At 37.5% G+C, this 5,981-nt stretch overlaps 1 protein-coding gene across 32 annotated transcripts in view; it reads right to left on the bottom strand.

Moving 5' to 3' along the window:
* SIPA1L1 (signal induced proliferation associated 1 like 1) overlaps positions 1-5,981 on the bottom strand; it is a 385,985-nt gene that overhangs the window by 316,033 nt on the left and 63,971 nt on the right. For 2 of the 32 annotated variants that reach the window (XM_032405449.1, XM_032405456.1), the window contains one exon: positions 2,246-2,342. The exons of the other annotated variants lie outside the window; for them this stretch is intronic. The gene's annotated coding sequence lies outside the window, so the exon portion shown is untranslated. The remainder of the gene's footprint in view (positions 1-2,245; positions 2,343-5,981) is intronic. 32 annotated transcript variants of the gene reach the window in all.

The raw sequence follows: 5,981 nt of genomic DNA, 5'->3' as shown, positions 1-5,981 counted from the left end.
GGTATATATATATATATACAATGGAATATTATGCAGCCATCAAAAGGAATGAGATCTTGCCATCTGCAACGACGTGGATGGAACTGGAGGGTATCATGCTGAGCGAAATAAGTCAAACAGAGAAAGACATGTATCATATGACCTCACTGATATGAGGAATTCTTAATCTCAGGAAACAAACTGAGGGTTGCTGGAGTGGGGGGTGGGGTGGGAGGGATGGGGTGACTGGGTGATGGACACTGGGGAGGGTATGTGTTCTGGTAAGCGCTGTGAATTGTGCAGGACTGTTGAATCTCAGATCTGTACCTCTGAAACCAATAATGCAATATATGTTAAGAAAGGAAAAAAGAAGAAGAAGAATGTAGCAGGAGGGGAAGAATGAAGGGGGGGAAATCGGAGGGGGAGAAGAACCATGAGAGACGATGGACGCTGAAAAACAAACTGAGGGTTCTAGAGGGGAGGGGGTTGGGAGGATGGGTTAGCCTGGTGATGGGTATTGAGGAGGGCACGTTCTGCATGGAGCACTGGGTGTTATGCACAAACAATGAATCATGGAACACTATATCTAAAACTACTGATGCAATGTATGGGGATCAACATAACAATAAAATCATTTAATAATAATAAAAACAAAGAACGCTTGCTATTAACAAAAGTAGTCAGTGCAGAAACACAAGACACAGGGAAAATTGTCTCCCAACATTAGAATAAAAGCCAAATTTCTTACCATGGTCTACAAGGCCCCACATAATTGGCCTTTTTCTCTTCAATTTCATGTTGAACTCCTATCCCTTCACCTTACTATGCTCTAGCTCCACCGCCATCTTTGGTGTCCTCAAATAAGTCAAGTTCTTTCCTGACTCAGGACCTTTGCATATGCTGTCCTTTTGTCTGAAATGCTCTTTCTCTGGCTTAGATGTCACTTCCTCAGAAAAACCTTCTCTAGGGGCACCTGGGTGGCTCAGCCAGTTAAGCGTCTGCCTTCCAGGGTCCTGGGATCGAGCCCCGCATCGGGCTCCCTGCTCCGCAGAGAGCCCGCTTCTCCCTCTCCGTCTGCCTGCCACTCTGCCTTTCTGTACCCCCTATCTCTCTGTCAAATAAATAAAAATCTTTAAAAAAAAAAGAAAGAAAGAAAAAAGAAAAACCTTCTCCAGTCAATCTATCTATATGGGACCGTACACTCACTGTTTACTCCCTTTTTATCACATTGTTCACTTATTCAGTTAGTCAGTAAACATTTATTGGGCACCTACTATGTACCAGTCATTATTATTGTAGGCACAATAATTACCTTATCTACTTATTTACTTACTAACAGTCTTCCTTGAGGGTAGAAATCTTGTCCTTACATTCATCCACAAAGACCGAGAACTTAAAGTTGTGCCCTCAACAAAACTCTGTTCAATACGAAGTACCGAAATGCTTCCACATCAATACGGGGAAACAGCATAGCACTGAGCAAAAAGCATAAAATTAGAAGCTAGAAGTCCTAAATTCAAACCCTGGAGTCATCATTTAATGACACGTGAGCAATTCTACCCAAGTTCCCTACAAAATGGAGAAAATTCCTCTCCTGCCTAACTCACAAGATTATGAGGATCAAATGACAGAATCTATTAGGAAGCCCTTGCAAATGCTAAACATAATTTAAAACTAGTAACAAATCAATAGTTAATAGTCACGAGATAGTCATTCATTCAATAAGAATATACTAGGTCTTTGAGAGTAACTATTAATGAAAACTAAAATGTATATCAAAATGTAAAATAAAAATGTATAACTTAAAGTGAGATTAGAATATGGTTAGTTCTTTAATAAACTTGAAGGAGAATAGTTTTTCCCCTTGAAGTACCCTTTGGACATGCTTTAAAAACTCTCAGACAAAAGGTGAGTCACCTTTACCAGCTCCTGATCCCAGAATATTAAAAGAATGTCTTCTGGTTACTTATTTTTAAGCAAGCATTTCAAATGCCAATTTAGAAAATTTTTAGACTGTATTTACACCCCTGAATGCCAATCTCCAAAACAGACATTTTTAGCTTTCTGGCAAAATTTATGAATTTATTAATTTTGTCTCCTTTTACTGACTCCATCTAAAACCAAATGCAGTCTCTTTACTTCAAGGCGGGAAGTGTGTGTGTGTATGTATGTGTGTATTTCTGCATTTATGCGTGTGTGTGTGTGTGTGTGTATGTGTGTTTGCATGCACGCATGTGCAGTAAAGAGAAAGTAAGCTCCATCTTACATTTTTTATAAGTAGAGCAGCTTCTGAGTCAATGCACAGGACTGCCAACAGGAGGAAACAGAGTGATCACACTGAGGTACAAGCACAGGGCTGCAACCTGAGCACAAACAAGGACAAGTCAACTCAGACAAGCCACACACCTGGCAGGAGTTCACCAACCAACCCATCATCTCCCATAACCCTGCCATGCAATTTACACAGAAACTCAGTAAAAGGGGTACTGCTTCTATAATGTAAAATGATGACATGTAAACTGATAAAAAGGAGGGTCTAGGCGACATTCATTATAAAGGAAATAGAGTGGAATGTGAGAACAGTATGATCAAGATTTCTTTTGTACGACCGTTCTCAAATTCGATGCACACATATATAAATAACTAACAGAGGTACATCATGATCATAAAAAGGAGGAATAATAACATGAACTGGTGCTTCTAAATATTAAAGTCAAGAAGAAAATATGAAGATGAGGGAAAGTACACGGGAAAGCTCTTGGGAGCTAGAAAGACATGCAGGCTGAGAGGGATGGAGGCAGACAATCTACAGCCTATACATAAGAAACACTTGTAGAGGTATATATTTCAGCACGTATATACAATTATATCTGGTAGTTTTTCATTACACATTGAAGAGCTCTCAAAACTGCTTCCTTACAGGCTGTTTTAATGACAGCTACTGACTCCAAATTTGGGAACAAGGAGCAGTAATAGCATACTACTCACGAAGTCCTCAAGAACCGCAAGTACTGGCATGATAAGAAGTACAAATACAATCTAGGTCATCCAGAAGCTTCTACCTTGATTTAGTTTAAATAGACAATGTCTAAACCTGTCTTTCAATTAAGTAATTCCCCTTATTAATAACAGTGATGGGGCGCCTGGGTGGCTCAGTCGGTTAAGCGTCTGCCTTCAGCTCGGGTCGTGATCCCAGGGTCCTGGGATCGAACCCCATGTCAGGTTCTCTGCTCTGCGGGGAGCCTGTTTCTCCCTTGCCGTCTACCCACTGCTCCGCCTGCTTGTGCTCTCTCTCTGCCACATAAATAAATAAAATCTTTTAAATATATACATATATATATATAAATGATAGTATTTGAGTGCCCACAATATGCCAGTCACATAATAGTCTCTATCTCATATAATCGATATAACAATCTTAGCAGATGGATATTATTATCCCCCTTTTTTTTATTATCCCCTTTTTATAAGGAGTACAAGTAGGAATAAGTGAAGTTCTAAATCTTGCCCAAAGCAAATTAAGAAGTGATAGCATTAGAATTCAAACCCAAGATGATTGATCCTTTTCCAATATTCTTGCTCTTTGTATTCAATGTCATGTAACCTCCAATAGTAACAGTTTAATATGTACTGTGCTCCTGGCACAATATGGATGAATGAGCTGTTCATTATTTCATTTAATCTCTAAAATAACCCTGTAAGATGGTTATTATGAGCCACATTTTTTTCGTTTGAGGAAACAGAGTAGTTACATGACTGCCAAGGTAACACAGCTAACTAAGCAGGAACCCAAACCTAAGTCCATCTGAAACAAAGCCTGTGTTTCCACTACTGTAGTACATAGCTTCCACCTTATAGTATTTAGAGTAATTATAATTTAGGAATTACTTATAAATTACTAGTTTACTGTTTATAATATTACATGAAAATGCACATGATAAACTATAAACTATGTTAAAATATGTTATAAATATTTTTCAGAAAAAAACTAGAAAGATAGATGGCAAAAAAAATTATATGAGTGATAGGATCACTGGCAAATCTTTTTCTAATTTGTTTTCCTAGTTTCTCCTTAATTATGATACATAACTTACATAAAGGTTTTGTAAAACACGCACATACACACAAAAATCACATTTTAGTAGATTTTTTTCCCTCTGTTCTCTGGAACCTATCAAAATGAAATTTCAACTAGAAAACGTGATACAAGTTTAACATACCTCCAGAATTGAACAAATGGTGAACAACAATGAAAACTATGCCGCAGAATTAAATCACACAGCATTAAGGAAAAATAAATAGCTTTTCGATTTTTGTATCATACTTACCCAAAAAAACAAAGTAAGTAAAAGAGACAGGTATTCAGAATTCCTTAAGTTGGATGAAATGCTTGGAGGAAAATTACCAAAACCAACCAAGTTCATGCAACTCAAGAAAAACACACTTGAAAACTACAGTACAAAATCTTCACAGAAAAAAGTCCATTTTAGTGACCATCCAGGCATTTGAGATTAGCAATTAATCTGAAGAAATGACTTAGTGACTCTAAAATGTCATTTAAACTAAACAACTAACCAGAATGTGAATGCCCACATTTAACCAAATTTACTTTTCAAAATATATACGCTTATCTTGCTCACTGACCCCACATCACCTCTGTAAAACCTCATCAGAAACAGTTTAATCATAGCCTGCAAGTGGGAAGTGCATAAATTTCATTTCCCTAATGGAAACCACCACTCAACTACTCACTGATAGAAATATAGTATCAATTTTCAAAGCCATCAAATACTGTGCATTCCAAAAGAAGAAAACCCTGTGGGATTAGGAGGGAGAAAGGGGGAGCTTCAACTTTTTCCAAAATGTTTTATGATCTTAAACAAATATGGCAGAAGGTTAAGATTTGATGAAGCTAGAAGGCATTATATAATTCTCTACCCTTTCTAGCCTACTTGAAATATTTTTAAAATAAACAGAGTAATAAGTTTAATATCTGTAAGTCAACACAACACTCTTCCTCTTAGTATACTTGTACTGATTAAAACACACCCACACCATCTCAACATCCCTCCAGCCCAACCTGTGACATTTTACCACCCAGGGAAGCCACTGTTGACATGAATACCAAACAATCCCTAATATTTAGTTTGTTCCTTTGCAAAGCATGAATTCAGAAAAATTACCATATGATGGGAAAAAAAATTCAAAATTATTTATGCAATGATGACAAACTAGTCATAAATCCCAAGATGTTTTCTGCGTACACCTTGAATCCATTTCTAAATTGAAAATAATAGGTTTACCTCTCAAAATAGCATACTTCCAGAACAGACAGTCCTAATCTCCCACAGGAAAGCACAGGCTCAAGACACCTTACAAAGTGTGCCACCTACTCTTCACACCAGAAAAGTCATTTTTGGTATTAAAGTGACAAGAGAATATATTAATGACAAGATTGAAGCCTGAAAAAAGCAAAGAGATGTTAAGAAAGTTGAGCACTTAACTTTCTTCTCACTGAAAAAACCAGAATAATATTTGTATGTGCTTTTGACCCCATGGGCAAAGGCACAAAGTGGAAATTGCTGTCGTATACAGGAAACAGATGGGGTGGATAATGCAACTAGATAATCAACTGCCCCCTCTTCCCTTTGCTAGAATGTAAAAAACATTCAGTTAATAACGAAACAAACTAGAAAAGCGGAAGTTCATAGCTGACGCAGGACTTGAACGCATGAAGGAACATGTTACGAGCACCACACACTGGTTAGAGCTAAATGACAAAGAAAGTTACAGCTACGTGTTTCCTCACTCTCAAAAATGACTGTTACACTTGCCACAGCCTCCTCAAAGCCGAGACCCAGCTATACGACACTTCACCAACCAGGTCCCCTTAACTGAGGTGCAATTATTTGCTGTATTTAAGAACAAGTATTTACTTTAGGTAAATACACTTTCTTTTAAGGTGTTAATTCCAGTATAGTTAACATAGTCTTATATATATA

Source organism: Phoca vitulina, unplaced genomic scaffold (assembly GCF_004348235.1).
Source record: "Phoca vitulina isolate PV1807 unplaced genomic scaffold, GSC_HSeal_1.0 scaffold7, whole genome shotgun sequence".
NCBI lineage: Eukaryota > Metazoa > Chordata > Mammalia > Carnivora > Phocidae > Phoca > Phoca vitulina.
The sequence above is the reverse complement of the archived record's forward strand: the minus strand, read 5'-3'. Positions and strand labels throughout refer to the sequence as shown.